Genomic DNA, 25,376 nt, shown 5'->3' on the forward strand with positions numbered 1-25,376 from the left:
GAATATTTGTGTCGTATTTTTTTATGACTATTTTGAGATTCTTTTGAAGTTTATTTTTCTCAGGATAAATTCTCAAAATGTATTATCTGCATTAACTATGGCATTTAAAAAAAGGGCTCTTGATTTGAATCACCAAACTGCCTTCCAAAAGTCTTGATCAGTTCCTATATATGTCAGATTTACCCTAGACTACACAGCACTGGGTCTTAGTCATTTAATTTTGTTTTGTTGATGCTAATTGAATCTCTTTCTTTGCCTTCTTTTCTGAACTTTTTGTTTTTGTTTTTATGAACATTGTTTCAAGCTTTTACAAAACAGTATCATTGGCTTATCTCTTAAATCCTTAATATGCCCCAGAACAAAACAAATAAGAAACAATTTTATTTGGATTCCTCATCTGTGGAACCATGAGATTGAAGCAAATTGTGTCTAGGGGCCTTTCCAGCTTGCAGTATCATGTCTTTGATTTTATGAACCAAAAGTTTAAAGGGTGAATGGGGTGCAACATTAAGAGTTCTGATACATGGGCTGGTGACATGGTTGTAGGAGACCTGTGGTGGCCGTTTGTCGCTTTGTTTGTTTTGGTTAATATACTTTTCTGAGCAGAAAGCTCAGAGTTCGCATACACTCTGTCTCCCACAGGCACAGCCTCCCCCATTGCCAACAACCCCCCATCAGAGTGGAACATTTGTTACAACTGATGAACCTACATTGATTGACAGATCATCACCCAGAGTCCATAGGTTATGTTAGGGCTCATGCTTGGTGTGGTACATTCTGTGGGTTTGGACAAATGTGTCATGACGTGCGTCCACTGTTACAGTATCATACAGAATAGGGTTCACTGCCCTACAGCCCTCCGTGTTCACCTGTTCACCTCTCCTCCCCGGCAAACCCTGGCAACCAGTGATCTTTTCACATCTCCTTAGTTTTGCCTTTTCTAGAATGTCATAGGGTTGGACTGTGGTTGGTTTCAAGGAGGCTGACTTTACCCTCTAGAGTCATTTCTCAGGGGTCTATCCACACCTGTCTGTGCCCTAATACTGGGGTTGCCTCTAGACGGGATTTTTGAGTAGGAAGGATTGATTAGGCCCTTCCAACCCAGCACTCTTCTCTGTGACACCTTCGCAGAGGAATGCCACCTGAGCTTTTGACGAAGTCCTTGTCATGAGCCAGAGTCAGCACAGAAGACCCAGAGCCTGGGGCTCTGGGTTCCAGTCCTGGCCCTGACTGGGATCAGCCAAGTCACTTGTCCTTTTGGATGCTGGCCCTCTCTGGTCCCTCTGTGGAGTGATGCCGGAGTGGTACCCGCTCCCAGGGTGAAGGGGTGACATGAGATGCGTGTGAACACCAAAGTAGGGGAGGAGAGGCTGATGGGGACAGACAGCCTTGTCCTTGCTTGGGCACGTGAGTTGTTATGAGTTGCTCCCGGCCGGGAACGGGCGTTTGCCTTGCACAGATGCCGACTCTGCCCTCCGGGGACACAAAGCCACCCCTCGCTCATAACCACGTGTGCTGGCCATCGTGCACCCCTGCCCCCCGACTCTGGTAGGTAGCACTTTTCAAGCAGAGCTTCTCTGCTCCTTCATCCGTCCTTCATAATACATGGATCCTTTAGTTGTATAAACACCCAAATCTGCATTTCAGAAAAATTTTGGCGTAGGGAAGTGTTATGGGCTGAATTGTGTCCCCCGAACACTCATATGTTGAGGCCGTAACCCCCCCCCCCCCGCCGCCCAGTACCTCAGAATGTGACTATTTTGAGATGGGTTAAAATGAGGTCCTTAGATTGGGCCCTCGTCCAATCTGACCGGTGTCCTCATAAGACATTCGGACACACGCCGAGGCGTCAGGGCTGCCGGAGCACAGAGGAAGGGCCGTGTGAGGACAAGGGAGAAGGTGACCATCTGCAAGCCAAGGAGAGCGGCCTCGGGAGAAGCCAACCTGCCAACACCTTGATTTCAGAATTTCCGCATCCAGAACCGAGAGAAAAAACATTTCTGTTGTTGAAGCCACTCGGCTTGTGGTGTTTTGTCTTGGCGGCCGCAGGAAACTGAAAAGGAGGAAAATTCAGTTTTATACCCATCTTCCCACCCGTTTTCATTTTCGGTGTTGTAGCTCAGCCCCTCGTACGCTTTTCTCATTGAACTTTTTTGGAGAATTCGGGAGGTTTGCAGATCCTTCACTTTATATACTTTTTTTTTCTGGGCAAAGACTGAGGAGTTAATTTTTTTTTTAACAAGTAAATAGTACTTTTATGGATGGTGTTTACGATGATCGCCGTTACCCTGGCCACCGTTTACAGACCCTCTCTCTGTGCTGGCCGTCTTTGCCCCGTTACATGTTATCGTTAAAAAATTCCTTGCCCGATGGCTATCGTGGTCCCATGTCACACATGAGGAAGTCGGGGAGCAGGCGACATGAGCGAGGCCACACAGCGTGGGTTTCACGGATCCGCCCGTTCATTCGTCATTCGTCGGCTGGTGGCAGCAGCCGGGTGGTTGTGGGGCTTGGGATTGGCTCCCCCCTTCCCAATATTCTGCCTCTTTCAAGGCCACGCATTCCCCACCCCCTTCTCCGTCTGCCAAGCGGCCCCCCGTGCTCGCAGGACCCTGCTGGACTGAGCGGACTGTTTATCGTCAAACAACTAACCCGTTCTCTCTTCTCCTCTATTTAACGCGATCCAATAGCCCAGGGCCCTCGGTCAGAGGTATTTTATTTAGGTAACGGCATTTAAGAATGGAAGAAATTTCCTGTTGAGAGGTTTTATATATGTGGTGTGTGTGTGTGCTCGTGGAGGCAAATGGATGTTTAAGTGTGTGCGAGGCGAAGTGTACCAGACTCCGGAAGTCTGGGGACCACTTAGGTCTGTGACCCTCCCTTTCCCACCAGCTGTCCAGCCCTGCGACGCCTTCTGGGTTTCCCATTTATGGGGCCCTTTTACTGTTATGACACCTGTTTAAATCTGGTGTTTCCATTACGGGGAGGCCATGGAGGTGGCTGGAACAGGCGGCCGTGCCGTGACGACGTGCCCAGGCTGTGAGGCTAAGACAGGCTGCCCCTCCTCCCGCCGTTTCTTGTGGAAAATCTATTTTCAGTGTTTTGTTTCAGTGAGGAAAACATAAAAATATTTTCGGGGACCCCTCCCTCCCCTTGGTTGCAGCTAAGATTTCAGCCTTCGGCAGTGGGGGCTCAGCCTCCTTGGAAACAAAGATAGCACTAATCAAAACGTTTTTATTTAAAAAAGTAAATTGAAATACAACGAGCATACAGAAAAGCGTGCATTATCGTGTCTTGTTCGATGAATTTTTACAAAGACACTCATGTAACTAGCACTCAGATCCACAACCAGAACCCTTCCCTATGCCCCCTCCTTCCAGCACCCCCTCAGGGCAACCAATCCTGATTTCTAACAACTGATCGATTTTTGTACTTGATAACAATGGGATTCTAATTTGATTTTTTTGCTCTAAGTTTTGCCTTTACATACTTTCAGGATATAAACTGTATCATAAAGTAAGCAGGAAGAAGTGTTGCTCTTCCCCCCAACCCTGTGCACCCCATTCTTTCTACACCCTCAGGTAACCACTTTGTTCCTTGTGGATCCTTGCAGTGTGGATTCATATAAATACAGGTGTGTATTATAACCTACGAACTTTTCTTTTTCAGTAAAGAGCACCCCGTTCTCCCTGTTCTGCGCCTTGCCGTCTAACTTCCCTCGGTCTCCCCACTTCTTCCTGCTACCCCCTTCCTCGTTCAGGCTCCGTGTAGTGGGTTGAGTAGTGCCCACCCCAAGCTCACATGAGCTTATTTAGAAATAGGGTCTTTGCGGATGTACTTCGTTAAGAGGAGGTCATACCGGAGTGGGGTGGGCCCTAAATCCGACCCTTTCGGATTGGGAGAAGGCTATGATGATGGAGGCAGGAATCGGGGTGATGCAGTGACCAGCCGTGGATTGCAGGGAGCCACCAGAAGCTGGAAGGGACAAGGAAGGGTTTTCTCCTAGAGCCTCCCGGGGGAGCGTAGCCCTGCCGACACCTTCACGTTGGACTTCTAACCTCCAGAACTGTAAGAACCATACGTTTCCGTTGTTTTAAGCCACCCGGTTTGTGGTACTTGCTTGTAGCAGCCCCAGGAAACTCACACGCTCGCTCCCCTCGCCCTCTCTCCCCGAACCCCCGACCTCTCATCGCTTCCCTCTCTCCCCCGTGGAGTGGAGGGCGGAGGTCCCCCTCGGACTCTTCCGATCGATCGTGTCCCTCCTGCTTTGGAACTGGCAGAGACTCCCCGTTGTTAGTTAGAGAAAGCCCAAGCTTTCTGGTGTGGCTTCTGTCCCTGACCCGCCTTTCCCTCCTCACCTGTCACTCACCTCAGCCTTGCCTACCCCGCCTCGACGTGGATGTAGGTTGGCAGCTGCCAGTGGGGTGCCTGTGTTCGGATGGAAGAGGCCAGGTGTGACTGAATTTGATGCGCACGGATGGGTCTTCTGGGTTCCAGTGGGCCACTGCTGTCCGCACAGCGCGCTGCATTCAGAGGCCGTTGCGTTTGAAGAGCCTGGTTCGCACTGTCCGCTTGGCCGCTTACGAACAGAATGACCTCGAACAGTTTATTACCTTGCTCTCCATCTCGGTTTTCTCATCTGTCTAATGGGGGTGATGATAGTAACTGCCTGGCAGGGCTGTTGTGAGGAGTAAATGGGTTAATTCCCCAGCGGGTCTGGTACCTGGTAAGAGCTCAAGAAGTGTCGCCCCAACACCCCTTTGCTGAGCTGCATTTTCTCCCCTTCTGGTCTATTCTGGCTTATTACTTAAGGCTCAACATAGGCACCATCATCTCTAGAAAGCCTTCCAGTGGGACCTTCTCTCTTGGCATAAAAAACCTACCATCTTCTATGACTCTAGATGTGTGCCTCTCTGCCTCGAGGCCCTGCAATTCTTGATGGCAAGCCCCTTCTAGAACTCGTCATCCCGTTCCTGGCTCTTGGGGCTGGTACCCCATAGGCCTTCAATTGGGTGCTTGCTCAGGAAAAGAACAAGTGATAAGCTGAGCATCCTCCCGAGTGTGAGGTTGTACCACGGCTGGACCTCAGTCTCCTGTCAGCAGAAAACACTTGTGTTGGGGGCTTTTACATTCCAGCCGATTGACAGTTAAAGGAACTCACTGCCATGCTGAAGTTCCAGTGGGGTCTGATAGCCTGGACCTTTGGATGGGCAGGCCAAGTTCATTTACAACTCCAGTGTCTCAAATAGGGCCATCTTCCCACTAAGCTCTGCCAAGCTTGGTGTCCATACCTTCTGTGAATTTCAAGGAATCAGAGCTAATTTAAATATGCTTCAGTTTTAAGATGATAGGAGAAGCAATTGGGTTAACAAGATCTTCCTGGATCAACTTAGAGCAATAGGGACCCTGAGGAAAATGTCAAGTCCTGCAAATGCCCTCACGATGATTATTCTTTTAGGATCCTTGATTCAGTAAAGCCTCAGTGATGGGCAGGCAGATTCTTATGTGCTGATTTTGGATTCTTTAATTAGAACAGGGCAAGCCATGAACTCAGGGTCTCAGTTTCCTATAGTTAAACACACTTGCTCTATAGAACAGGGCAAGCCATGAACTCAGAGTCTCAGTTTCCTATAGTTAAACACACCGAGGTTTAATGACCTTTTTAAATTAAGGCATGAAGATCTACAAAAGAAGAAGCCCTCTGGCTGGCACGTCAGGCTTGGAAGTTAATCCTGAGTTTGGACATGTTCGTTTCAGCATCTCGCGTGGTTTCTTGTGCCTGGGGGTTACTCAGTAAATATTTTGTGTTTTCCATGATACTGCGGGTGTTAGGATTCTTGAAACTCAGGGACCTTGGAGAGGGTTTTCTGATTCCAGACAAGTATTTCCCAAAGACCAAAGGACATGTTTGTCCTTGAAGAGGACATGTGGAAGGACAGCTCAGTGCATTGAGGAATTGGGCATTTATGAGATCAGGAATCTCTCATACTTCAGAAATTCTTTTCTAATCTCATTTTCTCCTGGCCACACATCACTATCAGAGGGTCTACAGCTGTACTGCTGTAGCTGTACCTCAAACACATGTGGCCACTGAACCCTTGAATCACGACTAGCCTGAGTTAGGATGTGCCGTAAGCATAAACTACAGACCAGATTTCAAAGACTTAGTAAGAAAGAGAAGAATGTAAGATGGTTCTTAATAATTTTTAAATGGATTATGTGTCGAAGTAATATACTAGGTTGAATAAAGTAGGTTATTAAATATAATTTAACCCATTTACTTTTTTGAACTGTAGCAACTAGAAAATTTAAAGTTATGTTTTTATTGGATAGTTCTGGCCTGGAGAACGACTGTTCATTATTTTCCTGGGATAATCAGCTAGAGTAGGTGCATTATCTCTTATTTCAGGAATTTCTTAATTCCGAGGCCTCTCCCCCCATGTTCAAAGTTGGTGTGTGGGAAGAATGCCAAGGGGAAGCATGAGTGACTTATCAAAACTGGATTTCCCTAACTAGTGCCCTGGAAAGACAGGAATTTCCTCTACAACAAAATTAATTTAGGCAAGTTTAGCCAAGAAGTTAAGACGTGATACTGGCACCTATTATGAATAATAACAGCGCTGCGGGTTTGGTCGCTTGACTCCCTTTTCAATGCTTGCGAATGAGGAAGTACGAGTAGGCATCAGGCCTTGCGATGATTTAGGAAACACCGATCAGGAGCTAAGAGCGGGAGCCCGGTAAAGCGGGGGAGACGCGGCGTACGGGGACGAGGTGCGGCCTGTCGGCTTGTCGTGTCCACAGTGGGGTCCGCCCGTGCGGGCCTGTTAGGGTGCGGGCATCCGAGATGGCGCCCGGTGCCAGCTGGCCCCGGGGGAGGTTTCCGTGTCATCTGCACGCCTGCCGCGTAGCCGGGATCGTCCGTCAGCCCCGGCGCCCTCGGGTGGCTCCGTGGAATGAACCGCAGTAGCCGCCCTCACCCGCCGTGCGGTTTCGCTTGCTGTGGCTTTGGCCACTTTGGTTACGGGCAGTCATCGCGATCTGAAAATATGAGATGGACCATTCCGGGAATAAACGACGCATAAGCTTTAACTCGCGTGCGGTTTCTGAGCAGCGCGAGGATTTGCTGCGCCATCGCCATCCTGCTCCGTCCCGCCGGGCAGGTGAATCATCCTCCCTTTGGCCAGCGGCTCCAGGCGGCACACGCTCCCCGCGTGAGTCACTCAACAGCCCCCTGGGTTATCAGACTGACCTCGGTATGCGGTGTTCCTGACCCTTATTTTACTTAATAATGGTCCTAGAGCCATTCATATAACTTTATTACAATACATTATTGTTCTTTTATTATTGTCGTTAATCTCTTACTGTGCCATAATGTGTAAATTAAACTTCATAGGTGCGTATGTATAGGAAAAACACAGTGTACGCAGGGTTGGATGTTATGCTCAGTTCCAGGCTTCCGCTGGGGTATCGGGACAGTCCCCGTTGGCAACGCGGGTCGACACGCCTGTTCCCATTGCTCGCTGTTGCCCTCGCTGTTGGCTGCTGGCTTGTCTCCCCTGGTGGATCCCCAAGTCCTTGTAATGACAGATCTTGTTCAACTACTGCGTTGTCGAACATAAGAGACATAATATTCGGGTTGTGTTTAATTGATAAAGTTAGTAGTTAATTAAAAAAACAACAACAGAATTTTCTCTTTCTTTCTCTCTTGACCTCCTTTCCCTCTCGTCCTTCTGTCTCTGTTTCTTCTACTATCTCTTCCCTTCATTTCATTCTATACTTTTTTCCTTCTAAAGTATGGGTCGCATGGCGAAGTCCTGAGAAGCGTGTGTTCAGCTGGCCCTCCTGTACCTTTTCTTTCCCCGGGAAAGCCTCGCTATCACTGACTGCCACTTATTTTTTTTTATTTGATTACTTCTGCCCTCTCTTCTGCACAGCCTTCCTCTCACTAAGGCGGCCCCAGAGGTGGAAGGCCCTCACGTGGTACCCAACGGCTGGCTCACCGCGCAGACTTGACTTGGACGAGGGCCAGACCCGGGGTTGGAGCTGGGCAAACACTATTCCACCAGGGAGCTGATTGGATGGAGGCCCAGGGTGGAGTACCTACCCACAGACCAATGGAGGCCTTGTTTTTTCTTAAGATAGTCCAAACAGTGCAGGAGGAGTAAACAGTCCGCTAATTAATTCTGTAGGTGGCAGTAAATTTGGAGGTGTTGCGAAGCCTTCTGCACACAGAGGACGTTGAGAAAACACAAAGAGCTGTAGAAAGGGAGGTGAGGCGAGGCTTGGGGAGATGCGATTCTGCCTGGAAAAGTACACGCCGCCATCTGGAGAGAAATTAGCTATGATTGTGTGCACTGTGGGGTGTAAGTCAGTGGTACTGTGATTGACTTGGAGCCAGCACTGTTAAGTCCTGTTTCTTGTTCTTAATAGTCAGTAGTAATCGTTTACTTTTTTTTTTAACCCCAAAATTTATTACTCAGGAATAAAGCCAGTCCCATTCTCTGTGTGTATAAGGCTTGGCCTTCAAGGTGAACAGATACGAAAGAAGTGTGTCCCTCTAAAATCACTTGTCCGTCTGCTTCCGTTTCTTTTGGCTCTGAACCCCTAGGGTGGCCAGGGGTCCAGGATCTTGGAGGTTGGTTCTGGGGCTTGGAAAAGCAGCTGACCAGCTGGTGGGGCCAGCTGCCTCCTCAGTGTGGATCAGGACACACGTTGCTTCCGGGGGTGGGTCCAGCAGGAGGGCTCATACAGTCCGTCTCTGGGCTGCCCCACAGTTTGCAGATTTAAAGATCTCCGGCCTTTGTGCCTCTGCCTCTTCCTAGGGGCTTCGTACTCATGCAAACATGCTTTAGTGCTCTGACCTCGCTTCCATTCACCAGTCTGAACTACTGCCTTTTCCTAATGGGAGACAGGATCACCTTGAGGGTGAAGAGCAGGGACTTTTGAAGTTAGACCTCTGTTCACGTCTCTGGGCCATCTCGGCCAAGGTGCTTAATTTCTCATCCTGAACTTTCTTATCTTTAAAATGGAGCAATAAGGTTAAAGAGATGTTGAGTATCAAGGACTTTGCTCAGGAGTGAACTTCAGCTGGATAAAAACTTTAGGTATCCGTGCAATAAGTATAGGTCATATTCAAAACCTTTCCAGTATGGGTTCCGAAGAGACACCGCCAGGTGAGGTTGCCCTGGGAGATGGCCGTGACGGTAGGCAAGAACTGGGAGAACAATGGCGACATCAGGCTTTGCGTGGCCAAGGACATTCAGTTCACATCTGAGTTTCCTGATCCGGCTGTTTGAATGCCAAGTTTTCTCCTTGCCTTCCCAAATGGTAGAGTAAATAAACGCTTGCAGGAGGGTTACGAAAGCAGGAGAGGGCCTTGCTTAATTAAGCAGAGATGGTGACCAGTAAACGATGAGATGTCCACGACGGCGGTGAGTGAAACCGTGACAGGGGGCCACAGAAGGGTCGAGTCTTCACTAGGCTGGAGGTTAGAGCCTCCAACCTAGTTTATAAACACACATCGGCACAGCTGCTTTGCAGTGCCTGCCGTTCTCTGCATGTGAGGACGAACTGTTTTGGGAAGAAGAGTGATGCCGGGTGGGCGACCTGATTTGTTTCTTTTGTTTCTTTCTGGCCTGAACTGGGCAGGCAGCCCTGACCCACGAGGTCTTACACTGCCTGAAAGGAGATCCCTTTGCCGGTAGGGAAGATACACTTACAGATAGCTTCCTTATCTGGGCCTAGTCAAAATGGACCATATTCCTCCTGTTTCTGAAGTCGTATCCTTGGAACCAGAGCATAATCATGCTGGTTGTTCTTTACTAATTGTGTCTGTATTCATTTTCTCTCCCCAAGCCATCGGGACTGAGGAGGACAGACTTCATGACTCTCTCCACCATGATTGGACGCTGTAAATACTTAGCTGAAGGATGAAATAGAGATTTAATTTCCATAGTTTACATTTTTCCTGTTTTTTTTTTTTTTGTTTTTTTTTTAAAGGACAAGGTGAATATCACTGAATTTTTATCTTGAGAAATATTTTAAATGAAGATCATACACTTAGTGCACCGATGACTCTGCCAACTATGGAAGAAGTCTCGTTATTGATCATCAACCGCTTCGGTCCACTGAGTCCCTACTCTCTCTGTCTGTGAATGAACAGCTGTTGGTGTTTAAGTACTGAGGTCTCATCTGCCCTCTTGTGCGCTGGGAAGCATAGACTAACCACGGTTTGGCACTCCCATCTCTGATGTTAACACTGCAAGGCAGGTGTCCGCCACAGCCGACCAGACTTGGGCTGTGCAGACTCAGATCCTCCCCTTTTTCCGTTTGCATAGGACCAAGGAAACATTCTCCTTGGGGGAGGATTTATACCTGAAGGATAATGATGGGCTTGGTCAGAGATTTGACCCTTGGGAGACTGTAGACCATGAATAGGTTAGCAGGGTGTGGACGGGGAGATTGGAAAGGTAGAGGATATTTCCTGTAGTGGCTTTGGACTTGGTGACTTCTAAGGTCCTTTCTGTACCTTCAGGTTTTTGTGATAAGTGGCAGGTGGGGTGTGGTGGCTGTGGTGGGTGATGTTAGCTCAGTCCTTTCCCTTGGGGAGTGTCTCCGCTTAAAGTTTGTAGACTCCGCACCCAATTTAGTGATGTAGCAGACTAAAGAGGGACTGGCAAAACGCCTTCTTTGCGCCTGCTGGATCTGTATGTTCTTTAAATGTTTTGTTCATCTTTGTCTTTGATCTTTATAGGTATTCAGGTGTGTGTTAAATAATAAATTGTCTGTAGTTTAAATTGCATCAGTCCGCAGTTGTAGGACCCTTTGTTTTTAGAAGTTTACGTGAGGCATTATAAGCATGGCACAGGCTTCCTGTCGGGTTGAGGGGCAGATAAATGTCTTTTAGTGTTTTCGTGTTGGGTCTTCCCAAAGACTCTAAATCCATGTTTCCCCAGCCGTCTCTCTACTAAAATTTGCTTTCTAGAAAATACCCGTGGTTCAGCATGTGACGAGGAGTGTAGTTCAAGGGCAGGCAAGGTGGCCTTGGCTGTGCGTCACCGGAGGCCGGAGGTGTGAGGAGGTTCTTCGGGGCCTGTGTTGGTGTGCAGAGCTTCTAGCTCCAGCTGTTTCCTGGGTAACCGCTTTTGAGCAGGAATGTGTTAAGTTGGTTCTCTGTGCTGGAGCCCAGCTTCTCAGGTGGCTAGCCCTGGGTGGGGGGCCCTGACATCTTTGGAAGTTCTTGGAAGCTTGAAGAAAGATAGGGAAACACAGAGACCACACACTTTTGAGATTCCCACAGATATGCTGTGAAGATAAAGTGTGTGATAATCTCTGTGACCTCAGACTCACTGGTCTATGTGAGAGTTGGGAAAGCTTTGTCATTGTGTCCTAGAAGGAAGAGGAGTCATGAGACCTCCCCTGTGGGATTTCATCAGATTGACTTAAAAGATTTAGAAGGGCATTAATTTGCTAGATTGATTCAACTTATAGCACCTTGACCACAGAAAAAATAGTTACATATGAGCTAGACTAGAAGTTTCCGCTATGCAGTACACATTCATCAGAGTCAGTATGCACCCATTGCTTCTGGTCCTTTTCTTCTCAGTCTGCTGCTTTGATTCCCTGCCAAGACATCCCAGACGGGGTCCTATTTGGTCACTTGTCTGCCCAGGGCCCATTGGTGCTGTATGGACAGCACTTCTTCCCTTTAGGCCTAAAAGCATAGGATGGTGGTGAGTGGCCAGGTGATGAGATCATTTAGACCAGATTCAGAGCTACCCAGGTGGGAGGTCCAAGATGGCGGAGGTATAGGACAACAGTGCCCTCGCTCCCTCCCATGAGCAAACTCAGGTACACAGATATGCGGCACGCAGTTACTCCTGTGATACAGGTGAGGGTTGAATGAATAGCTTCTGAACGGCAAACAGGAGAAAGAGGCCTGATAGAGGAGGCTGGGAATCTGTGGGAGCCCTCCAGGAGCTGCGGGGACTCTCGGGGCTGGAGGAGCCTCTGGGTGCCATTGTTTCCATCCCCCTCCACTTCCGCAGGGAGAGAGGGCAAGTGCTCTATTTGGGTGCTTTGGCCCACCTGCAAGGTCATTGCAGTGTGTTTCCGGACACATCACTGGGGCCCTGAACAATGGGAGCAAGCAGGATCAACAGGGCATTACTACATGCACCTGGCCTTCCCACCTGGAGCTGCTCCCACATGGTGGGCACCTGGCACACGCAGCCTACACGGAGGCTGCTTATACCTACGGCTACTTTTTTCAAGACTGGAGGAGACAGGTATTTTGATTAAATCACACAAACAAACATAGAAAGTCAAGCAAAATGAAAAGACAGAGAATATTTTTCAAATGAAGGAACAAGAAAAATCCCTAGAGACATACCCCAAGAAACAGATAACTAATTTATCTGATAAAGAATTCAAAGAAACAGTCATAAAGATACTCATCAAACTTGAGAGTGGAATGCAGGAACTTTGGGAGAACTTCAACAAAGTGTTAGGAAGTATAATGAATCAAGCAGACCTGAAGAATACAGCTGAAATGAAAAATAACAGAAGGAATTAACAGCTAATTAGCCGATGCAGAAGAATGGATCAGTGACCTCAAAGATAGACTAGTGGAAATCAACCCATCGGAACAGCAAAAAGAAGAAAGAATTCAGAACAATGTAGATAGTCTAAGGGACCTCTGGGATAACATAAAGTGCTCAAACATTTGCATTATAGGGATTCCAGAAGGGCAAGTAAGAGAAAAGAACAGAAACAATTCAAAGAAATAATGGTTGAAAACTTTCCTAATCTGCTCAAGGAAACAGACATCTAGATCTAGGAAGGAGAGAGAGTTTCAGACAAGGTGAACTCAAAAAGACCCACACCTGGATATGTCATAATTAAAGTGGCAAAAATTAAAGAGACAACCTCGAAGGAAGCAGAAGAAAACAAAGTTACATACGAAGGAAACCCTTAAGGCTGTTAGCTGATTTCTCAGCAGCAACTTTATAGGCCACGAGGGAGTGGCAGGACATCTTTAAAATGCCCAGAGGAAAGGAACGTATGACCTAGAATGATTTATCCAGTAAGGTTATCATTCAGATTTGAAGACAAGATAAAGAGGTTCCCTGACAAGTAAAAGCTAAAGGAGTTTATCACCAGTAAACTAGCTTTGTAAGAAATGCTAAAGGGTCTTCTATAAGCAGAAAAAAAATGGCCCTAACCAGAAATAAGAAAACGTGAAGAAGGAAAAAAAAATCTCAGTGGTAAAGCCAAATATTTAATAAGTACAGTAGATCAGACATTTAAAAAGCTACTATGAAGATCAAAAGAAAAAAGTATCAGACTCAGTACCCACACTACAATAACTAGGAGATACACAACACAAAAAGATCTAAATCATGACATCTGTAGAATAAAGCATGGAGAGGGGAGTGAAAATGTCGTTCTTATAGGATATATTCGAACTTAAACACCTATCGTCTTCAAGTAGACTGCTATAGCATGATGAACATAAACCTCATGGTAACGACAAACCGAAAACCTGCAAAAGATACGCAAAGAATAAAGAGAAAGAAACCCAGAGAAAACACTAAAGAAAACCAGCAAACCTCAAGGGACGAGATCAAGAGAAGAAAGGATAAAAGGAGAACTATAAAAATAACGACGACAAAACAACAAAATTGCAATAAATACATACTTATTAACCATTTTTGTTTTTGAATAATTTTCTTTTTTAAAAATTTGTTATGGTGACATTAGTTAATGAAATCCAGTGAGTTTCAAGTGTACCACTAATTAAATGTAAATAGATTAAACGCGCCAGTCAAAATACATAGGGTGGCTGAATGGATTAAAAAACGAGCTATTGTATTCTTTTAGACCTCTTTTAATTACACTATTTGGGGCTTTTTCTGCAAAGCCATTGAACTATTTTAGTTCATTAAGCTCTATTTAGTGAAAATTGCACCTAATAAAGGTAGTTTCAGGGCGCCCTTTTTTATATTTTAGCGCCGTAGCTCAATCGTTTGATATTTGTAGAGAAAAATAAATGTAACATGGTTTGTTTGATTTACTTCTCTTTGCAGATACCTTTTGTAGGGGTTGAGGAGTTGAAAAGAGAAATCTTGTTTTACAGAGTGGTTACTGCTATTTAAAAACATGGATTTCGGTTCCATGACAGCTTTTTAAAGCCTGGAGTGATGACCGTCCATTGAGAATGATTGAGAAGATGCTAAAATTTGTTTTATAGGTGGACGGTGAATTACAGCGATTGCTTGTAAATGTAAACAATAGATATTGTGGATATAGCTTAAAATCTTGTTACTTCGAGATCCTGGATAGTATTGGTTGGTTGCTGGGATGGCAAAAACAAAATTTTTATTTGTTATTTACATTGGTTGAGTCAAAAGAAACTTTCTAGTCATTGCTATTTTCAGTTCTTGATATGTTGTTATTACCAATGAGCCTATTTAGGTAAAACTATTTGCAAAGGACTGCTTCGGCTGAAAAACTGGGCCTTTCAAATGTTGGGGGAACATTTGCAGTAGAAGCTTTCTTTGTAGGACTGGTGGCCCAGCTCACTCTCTACCGATGGGAGGCATGAGGCCCAGAACAGGGACGACCCTGGAATATAGACAAGTATCTTAATAATTTCACAGTAGGGACGCCATTAATGATTTCTTACCAGTAAGAGTCCTTGCTCTCTTTTACTTTACCTGGCTTATCCTCCAGGCATTAATCTAGAGGCTCTATTGTATATCTGTGTTACCTAGTCATTTGTGGTGCAACAGCCAAGGCTCAGAGAGGGTAAGTAATTTGCCTAAGGTCACACAGCTAGTGAGTACTGGAGCCTTGCGTTTTCTGGAATTCTAGAATATAGTCTTCAAGAAAAACCCTAGAAACTGTTTTCTAATTTAAAATAACACTTCCAGTTTAATATTTTGCCAACTCTGTCATTTCCAGTTATCTGACCACAGCATCGAAAGGCAGCCTCATTAAGAATTTTAGGATGAGGGTTTCTTTTTAGAGAAGGTGGCAGAGTCGGGGCACTTGGGAATACATCTAGCGATCTCTCCCTTAGGAAGTCCGGGAACACGCATGCGCGGAGCCACTCGACATGTGAGTTCATGTCCTTGTGGAACGAAGGGAAACGAGCATGGACCATTTATTACGCACCCGCTCTGGGGCAGGCTGTGTTCTTTCACTCGTCTGTGTATAAACCCCTGACATTTGGAAGGCCTGGGTCCTTTTCTGGATTTATCGTTGCCACACGAAGCAGGTGTTCCTTCACCTATGGAACAGGTGGCAGAAGCCTTTGGAGCTTTTAATCAGTCCATTGCAGCGAGTCAGTGGGTGAGGCGTATCTTGAATTCAGATTCTAATTCCGAGAACAGCGTTCTATCTCCTGCCCCACAGCTTATGTTACGTAGTGTTTCTTTATGGTTATGTGCAGTATAAATCTCCAGTAGGATGGCTGGGACGTGCTTTGGGCTGGCTTTGTTGCTTCAGCTCTCTGAAAGGAATGGCTTTCATAAACACTGAGCGGGAATTGGGTTTTTGCTTTGTGATAATTCATATTAGAGAAGCGGGAAAGGTAATTACCACGGGAATTCTATTAATCCCTGAAGCGGTGGGTCCTGAAATGAGTTGGCCTGACCCAGACAATCACATTTTCCCCTTTCTTTGTATTTAATACCACAAATGCCTTAAAAAAAAAAATTATGAATGAAAATTTAGAAGTTAAAAGAAAGGAAAAAATAAAACTCATAAACTCGTCATTTTTAAACAGTTATTATTAGTGCTTCTCTTTTTTTTATTGTGTGTATATACGTTGTCTGCATCATAAAATTTACCATTTTAATGGTTTTTAAGTGTCCGGTTCAGTGACATTGTTGTGCAACTGTCACCACCATCCGTCTCCAGAACATCTTCACCTTCCCAGAGGGAAAACTCCATCCCCATTAAACAAAAATTTCTCCTTTCTTCCTCTCCCTAGCCTCTGGCAACCTCCATTCTACCTTCTGTTTCCGTGAGTCTGATTATTCGAGATATTTCATGTAAGTGAAATTATACAATGTGTCTTTTTGTTCCTGCCTTGTTTCTCCTAATGTATATCCTTAAGGTTCATCCTAGTCGTAGCATGTGCCAGGATTTTCTTCCTTATTAAGGCCGAATAATATTCCATTGTATGTGTGTGCCACATTTTGTTTACCCATTCAGCCTGCGATGGACACTTGGGTTGCCTGCTTTTCTTGGCTTTTGTGGTTAGTGCTGCTATAACATGGATGTACAAATATCTGTTTGAGTCTCTGGATTTTTTTGGGTATGTACCCAGAAGCTGAATTGCTGGATCGTCTGATAATTCCATGTTTAATTTCTTGAGGAACTGCCATAATGGTTTCCACAGTGGCTACACCAGTTACATTCCAGCAATGCACAAGGGTTCCAATTTCCCCTCATTCTCCCCATTACTTGTTATTTTCTGTGTTTTGATAATAGCCATCCTTCTGGGTGTGAAGTAATACCTCATTGTGGTTTTGATTTGCATTTCCCTAAAGATTAGTGATGTTGAGCATCTTTTCATGTGTTTATTGATAGTATGTTACAGGCTAGTATGTCCTTCCAGTGTTTACCTTGACATCTGTTTTTTTTTTTTTCATCACAAATGTAACATAGTCCATACAAAACTACGTTCGGCATATTTTGTATTTTCTACCAGCCATCATCATCAGGTGGTTTAGCGCTGCAGCAGAGTGTGAAGGTATATTTCAGACTTACCCAGACAGTGATGGATTTGGTGATAACTCCTGCCACCCACAATTCTTTTTAGGAGCCCCCTGGTCACTGGGACAGCAGCTGTCTGCCGGGACTGCCACAGGGATCAGCACATTGTGAGTCCCCTTCTTTCTGGCTTTCAAGTAGAAGGACCTGGGGCTTATTGTGGAGTGAAGGGAGCCTTAATTAGGGCCAGTTACAACTTCTCTTTAGATGGCTGATACCCGGAGGGGGGGGGGGCAGCCTGTTTGTGACACGCATGACTGTGTAACTTGGGCTCTTCGATGAACGGGTTAATTGCATGATTTGATTTCTAAGTGGAAAAATAGTGTTTGTGGGATGAGCACAGCATCGGCCCCGTGGTGGTATTCTAAACTTCCTTTTGTCTTTTATTTGGAATCTGGAGAACGTTTTCATAGAAACAATGTTACCGGGGCGACTGTTTCCCAGGTTACCCCTAAAGGCCAGGGAACCCACGTGTGGATGTACTTGAGCCAGCACGGCATGTTGGGAAGACCAGCCCGGTGGAGTTTGCACCTGGCTTTGCCGGGTCCCTGCAGCTGTGAGCGAGGCCACGAGGCCACCGTGGGGATGGATAAGCGCCGAGGTGCGTCGCCGTTGAGAGAAAGGAGTGCGGCGGTTACTGAGTGAATTCGTGTCCTAAGCCACAAACTCGGTGGCTTAAAATAACTCGCGTTTGTTCCCTTCCATTTCCGCAGGCTAGAAGTCCAAAGTCAGTGTCTCTTGCTCAATATCAAGATGTCAGCAGGGCCCAGGGCTTCCGAGGTTCTAGGGGGAGAATGTGCACCTTGCCTCGTCCAGCTTATGAGCACTGCGGCATTCCTTGGCTTGTGTGTCTCCTTTTTCTGGGGTGTCTTTTCCTCATATCTGTGAAATCTCCCTCTGCCTTCATTTTGCTGGGATATGTGTGATTGCATTTGGTTAAGATCTTTAACTTAATCACATTGTTTACCATGTAATATAATATTTACGGGTGCTGGAGATTAGAGTCAGGAGTTATCTTTGGTGGGGGTACTTTTTAGCCTTCCACCATGAGGAATAATAGGAGTAGTATTCTCCATCAGTGTTTTTATGTGATGGGTTGTCTTAAAGTTGTGCATACAGATCACCTGTGATTGCGTGGCGCAGGGAACAGTTATGGTCTTAACCTCGCCTGTGAGTATTTAGGTCCTTGGCTCTGTGTTAGGCACAGAACAGAAGCCCAGTACATACCGACCTACTATATTTCTAAGAATTTTCTGCTATACCACCCTGATCCTCATTCAGTTTTATTCTAATATCCTTTTGTCTATCTTTTCTTAGTCTTCAGTTTTTTATCCTGGGTGGACTTAGTTGTATTGTATTGCCTGGTTGGCACTTGGAATTAGAAGTTCCTCTGAGGCCAGAGGAAGTCATGCCAGATATTATGGGTTAATTACACTTGGGTAATTCCCTTTCTTTGGGAGCCCATGGGGATGTTTCAACTTTCCCTTGCCCTTGGAGCCAGTGAAGACTCCTTCTGAGACACACACAAAAAGTCTCTCTCCCAACATTCCCTGAGTGTGTTTTGAACCTGCTCACAGTATCTTCCCTCAGACAAATGGCTGTGACAAGGAGCCTTGCATTCATTTTTCTTAAATCACCTATTTCAGGGAAATTCTGACCACTTCCGGTTTCATTCTACAAGATTCCTGGCTGTGCTGCCATTGAATGTATAGACGTGGTGGTAGAGGTCGGTGGCCTGTAAAGTCGCTGATTTCACACTGGCCTTTGGGTTCTAGAAGAGGTTCATTAGGTTAATTCAACATGCATGTGTTTCTTGGGTGCCTGGCGTATGCCAGGCTCTGAGGGACTTGAAAGGTGGAGCTCCTGAGTGATGTGGGTAGAAGTGGAATAAAGTATCGATGATGGCCGTGGAGGTGGGTGCCGAGGTCGAGCAGCCATCAGAACTGCCTGGAGGGCTTTTACAGCTCGGGCTGCTGGCCCAGAGTTTCTGATGCAGCAGGTCTGGGGTGGAGTGCAAGAATTTTAATATGATGCTGCTGGTCCAGGCACCACCCTTTGAGATCCACTGTGCAATGGGGTCGTGGAGGACAGAGTATCCGCCCCAACCTAGAGGTCGAGAAAGCTTCCCAGAGGTAGGGCTTTTTCAGCTGACCTTGTTAGTATGGGTGGGGTTTTCCTAGGTGGTTGAAGAAGGTGGAGCAAGCATTCCAGGAAAACAAGATATGTGTGGTGGGGTGGGGAATGGAATTGGGGGTCATGATTTTGGAGGGGTGGCCTGTGGCTAGACAGTGAAGGAAGGGGGAAAGGTAGAGGATGGAGGGGTTTTGGTTGAGGGCGCTTCAGGAAGCTTGGCTTTCTGGAATAGTGTAGTTACCTCTGTGGAAGGTCTGAGTACGCTTGGGCAAAGAGTCGCCAAACCAGGTGAGTTCGTTCCACCTCTGTGTTGGAACGGCGAAGCGGCTTTGGGAGCTGCACGGACAGGTGTGACGGAAATCATGAGAGCTGCAAGCAAGAACTGATGCGGCTCTATCTCATCTTCCATCTCTCTCGACTCCTAACACTGGCTTCCTGCTGGCACAAAGTTGGCTTCGTCCTGTGGTCCCGGCCAGCCGAGTGGCCTCCTGCATACACTGACCTCCAGGAATGGGCTCTGCTCTGCAGTTCAAATTCTGGAGGCTTTCAGGACTGTGGTCGTATTAAAATTTAAATCAAAACGAGCTTTTGTTTCCTTTCTACCTCTTAACAGCGGCATTCCTGGCCCTGAGCTTACCTTTAGGACTCTAGAAACAAGAACCTAGAATTTGCAGATTCTCTTGTTCAACCAGTTTGGTTGGATAGTTGCCTTTTCAGTGGAAAACAGTTTTTCCTTTTTTTAAGTTCTGGGTTTGCATTACATTTGGAGCAAACAGCTTTGATTCTACAGTCAGTGAGTCTGTTCTTCATTTCAACTCTTAGATCATGAGGTGGAAAGACATGGATAGGGTGGAGAGGAAGAGGTGGTCAGAACAGGTTTTGAGATACAAAAGGATATTTTTCCCCCCTAGAAATGTCCCTCTGTTGCGGCCTTCGGAGGAATGTGCCGGAGCCTGTATGGGCAAAGCAGATCTGGTCAGATATACAGAAAGCAATCACGACGGCATGATTCCTGTACAAGAGACTCCTTGAAAATGAATTCAGAATTTCACTTTTCTGGTCAGTGTCCATTTTCTGGTCTCTAAGGAGCGTACTTTGACAGTCTGATTCCACTGCTGAAGAACACGGGAGGAAGGGCCACCACCGACCGGGAGTTCGTGGCTTACCCTCTTGGAGGGGCTGCGTCGCAGTGATTAATCGTTTGCATTGTGCTGAGGGATGTTAACTAGACTTACCGTGGTTCGTCATCATTTGACAATATATTGAATCCTTATGTTGTACACCTGAAACTAATATAATGTTATATTCGGTTATCTCTCTTGAGCCATACATTAACGTTAAAAACTTTGCATTTTGCAAGAAACGTATTCAGCATTGAAACTCAAAGGGAAGTCTTAATAATGGATGAGGGCATCTGAGATTGTGAGAAAATTAAGAGATCAATTAAAGCAGCATAAAGCGGTGTAGTAGGTAAGCATGGAGCTCAGTCGCCTGGGCTTGAATTCTAACTTTGGGCAAGTGGCTTCTCAGGGTCTTAGTTTCCTCTTCTGTAAAATGGGCATGATGCAGTTCATGTATCTCATAGGGTTATTATGAAGATGAAGTGAGTTCATGTTTGTGAAGAGCTTAAAATAGTGCCTGCTATGTGGTACCTGTGTAAGCGTGGAACATATGTGCGGCACATGCTTATAAAAGTTTATCAGACAAAATAGCTTCTTCGAGTCCAAGAATGAAGTCGAAAAAGAGTAAATGTTAAACTTTATTATCACAGAGTTTTCACCTTCTGGAAACTCTGCATTTTCTTTGATTTCATGTAATGTCTTACATGATTTTTTTTTTTTTCTGGAACATTCGAGTTTTCCTATGTGTAGAGAAGATTCCTTAGACCTGGGGAAAGAAAGAAGGCACTGGAAGTTTCCCTCGGAACTCAGTCCCTGAAGTTAAACATTTCGGGTATAAAAACGGGGAAGAGTTTCAGGAGGGCTGTGTCCACGGTTTTCAAACTGTGGGTCACAAGACGTTTGTCGGTCTGTTCAGGGCTGTGTGATGACACTAAGGAAATTGCATTAGAATAAAAAATCTCAGCGCATCCCACATAATAAATGTAGGTGCCTTGTAAGACATTTTTCGTGTTACATACCTGGGTGTCCGCAGCCGGTTGTGGGCGTGATAGTTCTTACGGCGGGCGAGGTTTACCATTTGACCCTAATCACTAGCTGCCTGCCTTTCTATTCCCCTGCTTGGGATAGTGTTTCTTATCTATTTCTGCCGGTCAGTTCCAATGAATTCTCAAATTGGATTTCCTTAAAAGTATTTTTGCCTTGCCCTAGTAAACAGGTGTAAGCTTGAGGTTTTAAACATTTTGAAGTATTTCCTTAGTAGTATGAAATTTCTCCTTTCTGCTCTTCTCTTCCTGGGACTCTGGTGAATTTCGGGTTTGCATGTGGTCGGTCAGTCCGGGGTTGGAGAGGCCTGACCCAGGGTTTTAAGGGCTGCCACACGCAGCTGAGAGAGGCGTGCCTCGGTGAAAACTCCGCTAGGACGGATGACAGCTTGGACTCTCCACCGGCGTATATACTATTTTATAAATGTTACCCCATTCGATTTTTGATAATAGTCTGAACTAGATTCTATTTTTATCATCCCCTTTACAGATGAGGAAACCGAGACCCTGAGGGCATGACTTAGCCACGTCTAGGTGGGGCTGGTAAGTGGCGGAGCAGGGGTCTCTGACCAGGCAGTCTGGCCGTAGAGACAGTGCCGATAATCCCTCTGCTGCGAGGTGGCGCGTTGTAAATCAACTTTTGACTCCTATTAAAGGGTGATAATTTCGATCGAGGCTCTCTGTGTGCTGTTAAGTGGCTTTAGGGGATAAAACCTTCAGTGTTATCAAACTGCTCACTCTGGGGTCCTTGGGCCTTAGTTGCCTAGCATTGTCCCAACAAAGTACCGTATGCTGAGTGGCTTAAAACAATATGAATTTATTTTCTTATAGTTCCAGGGCCGTAAGTCCAAAATCAAGGTGTTGGTGGGGCCTCGCTTTCTCTGAAAGCTCTGGGGGATGACCGGTTCCCTTCCTCTCTCCTAGATCCAAGGTTACCCACAATCCTTGGTGTTTCTCGGGTGGTAGGTGCATCGCTCCAACCTCTGCTTCTGTCGCGAGGACATTAGTCATGTTGGATTAAGAGCCACGCCACTCTAGCACGTCCCCATCTGAACCCACTGCATCTTCAGGGATCTAGCTGGAAACGTAAGCAGTTACTGTTATGGGCTGAGTTGGGCTCCCCCCTCCCCCCCACATTGAAGCCTTAACCCTCAGTAGTGCAGAATGTGACTGTATTTAGAGATGGGTCTTGGAAGAGGTGATTAAGTTCGGAGGCCCTCAAGATGGACCCTTAATCCAGCCCTTATAAAAAGAGGACATTCGGACACATGCGGAGACGTCATGGATGTGCCCGCACGGAGGAAAGGCCCCGTGAGGACACAGTGAGAAGGTGACTGTCTGCGAGCCAAGGAGCCAGGCCTCTGGAGAAAGCGGACTGGCTGACACCTTGGTCGCAGACTTCCAGCCTCCGGAACTGAGAGAAAATACACTTCTGTCGTTCCAGCCGAGTCTGTGATACGCTGCGAGCCGGCCTTAGGTGATCACTGCAGGCTCATTCACAGGTGTCAGGGGTTAGGACCTCCACGCGCTTTTGAACGGTAGCACCAGGGTTCGATGTCACCTTTCAGATGAAGCGATCCTTTGATGACGGGCCTCGTAGGATGCCGGTTGTGGTCTGGGGTTACGTGGAAAGGTTGTTTTTCACTCTTTCCTGCTTGGGCGCTAACATACCTGCTTGAAAGAAAGAAACGTGGGTCCTCGTGGGTCCTCTGGGCTGGGGAGGGGCCCGCAGGGGGCTGTCGTCCGCCTCGGGGCTGACTCATCCCCCACATTCACGGGCTGGAGAGACACTTGGAAACTGGCTGGCAGCAGGAGCTGACATTCTAGGCAATGCTGCGCCAGAGGCAGAGGAGCCCGTGGAGAGGCTTCACCTCAAGGTTGAGAGCCTCTGACTTCATCTCTTCTAAAGACGACCTTTACTGACAGCACAGACGGAGCCCTGGGGACGGGTCAGGTGCTGCTCCTCGTTCCTCTCCTCGCCCTGGCCCCTCCTCGCCCTCCCAGCCCTCCCCTCCTCCGCCCTTCCCTGCCCCCTCCACTCTCAGGTCCCCAGGGGAATTGGGGAGGCACAGCTCCCCCGGGGTGGGGGGATGAGGCGGCATCGCTATGAGACGCCTGGTTATTTTCGCTCCCTGCCGGGGCGTGGGCGTTGGTGTTGACAGTGCGGGGGAGGCGCAGTGACGGGCGCTGGAGCACTTGGGTGCCGGTGGGGCTGGCGGGAGGCGGCTCCGGTGCCGCGCAGGTGACTTGGTGCTCACGTGGCCCCCCGGGGCTTCGCAGGACTCCGGGAGAACTGGATCTGCCCCTCTGCGCCAAGGGTCCCATTCTGTCCTCCGTGTCACATGCAGAGGGGCTGCCGGACATCGCCGCCAGGGCACCCACAGGGCGCAGCCGCGGCTCCCTAAGCGGCAGACCCCCGTCTCAGGCGGTAGGCGTTAATGGCCGTCCAGAACAGTCTCCATCAAATGTACTCCTAGAGTGCTCAAACATGCATCTTGCGGAGAATGAGTGCCTTGGGGCGGGGTCTCAACTCAGCGTTGACTCCACTGGAAACATGTGTGTTCATTTTGTTGGGGTGGGGGTGAGGGTGGCAGAGTGAGTTATTAGCATTTGGCCCTGTTCGCTAAATGACCCGCGATGGGTCCCACCTCAGACGTCAGTAGTGTCTCCATCCACTGCCCTCCTATAGGTCAGTCTGGACCTGGCCCTGCCGGATTGGTTGAAAAAGCGCCCCCTAGGAATACCGAAAGCCAGGCAAACTACTTTCGGAAATGGACTGCGGTCAACAGGGCTGCATCGTAAGTGGTGTTGGACTTCAACACATCTGGGGGACACGTGGGGATCTCAGATGGACCCATAATACGCCACTGCCACCTCACGGCCACTCTGAAGTACCTCCCCATGGCATGACTGCTGTCAGAGGCATTGCTGTCTGCATCGATGGTCTTGTTGTCTACCTGCATCTTCCCTGTTTGTTTGAGCTCAGAGTCATTCTTTTGATGAAGTGTCCCCCCTTCCCTGAGAAATCTTTTTAGTCATCAGCTTTCCGCTTTGTCAAGCCTCAGATGACAACACACCTTTGTCTGGACATTTCTGTTTTGTGTCTTTGCAGGGGAGGTACATACTTTCCTATGATCCTGCATGACACTCGCCATGGAGACAAAACAGATATTTGCCTGTGACATGATTCCTGTCTGTCTGTCCCACTCGACTGTGAACCCTGGCGAGGGAGGGGACCATGACTTTAGCTCATGATTGATTGTACCCCTGGTACCTAACCGAAGCCTAGCGTATAGCTGGTGTTTTAAAGTATTAGTTGAATGTAAAAGAAAACGTGCTTTTCTATTATTTACAGTTAGGGAAAAGTGTGATTTAATTTTAAAAAGATATGTGTACCTCCTCCAAAAATTAAAAGTCGAATTACCACATGATCCAGCAGTTCCACTTCTGGTATTTATCCAAAAGAATTGAAAGCAAGGACTTGAGATATTTGTACACCCACGTTCATAGCAGCGTCACTCACAATAACCGAAAGGCAGAGGCAACTTAAGTGTCCATTAATGAATGAATGGATAACAAAATACAGTATGTGTATGTAATAGAATTAGCTTTAAAAAGGAAGGCAATTCTGGATGAACTTTGAGGATATTATGCTAAGCGAAATAAGTCGACCACAAAAAGAGAAATACTGTGCGATCCCACTTAGAATACTCAAATATAGAGATGGACAGTAGAATGGCAGTGACCAGGGGCTGAGGGGCAGAGGGAAATTGAGAGTTCTTGTTTAAAGGGTACAGAGTTTCAGTTTTGCAAGATGGAGTCTTGGAGCTGGATCACGTGATGGTTGCACAGCAACGTGAATATACTTAATACCACTGAACTAACTGTGCATTTAAAAATAGTCAAGATGAGACATTTTGTGTTCTGTGTTACTACACATAAAAAAAAAAGTATAGACGGATGCACAGAGTGTGTATGTGTGTGCGCGTGTGAGAGAATGAGAGTGAGTGGGTTTAAGGGGAGCGCTGTGGAGGAGCGGAAGGGGGGTCTGAGTGGGGAGACGGCGGAGGAGCTGACGCCGCCTGCCAGGAAGAGTAGCTGGACTGGAGAGAGAAGCCTGTGGCTAAGTTAGTGCCTGGGGTTGTAATCAGACCTCTGTCTCCAGCTAGCTGCGGGATCCTGAACACACCAATCATTTCCTGTTGTGGGTATTGGCTTTTAAAGGGAGCTGGGATAGAACCTCTGGAGAACTTTCCAGCTCAGAGAACTTGGGGGGTTTTAAGCATCTAACAAGGTA

General features: G+C 46.9%; 1 protein-coding gene across 5 annotated transcripts in view; it reads left to right on the forward strand.

Annotated features, from left to right (window-relative positions):
- TIAM1 (TIAM Rac1 associated GEF 1) overlaps positions 1-25,376 on the forward strand; it is a 321,420-nt gene that overhangs the window by 12,933 nt on the left and 283,111 nt on the right. Inside the window, exon 1 of one of the 5 annotated variants that reach the window (XM_016162367.2) lies at positions 23,863-23,877. The exons of the other annotated variants lie outside the window; for them this stretch is intronic. The gene's annotated coding sequence lies outside the window, so the exon portion shown is untranslated. Of the gene's footprint in view, positions 1-23,862; positions 23,878-25,376 lie in introns of those variants that run through there. 5 annotated transcript variants of the gene reach the window in all.

Source organism: Rousettus aegyptiacus, unplaced genomic scaffold (assembly GCF_014176215.1).
Source record: "Rousettus aegyptiacus isolate mRouAeg1 unplaced genomic scaffold, mRouAeg1.p scaffold_m13_p_4, whole genome shotgun sequence".
Taxonomy (NCBI): Eukaryota; Metazoa; Chordata; class Mammalia; order Chiroptera; family Pteropodidae; genus Rousettus; species Rousettus aegyptiacus.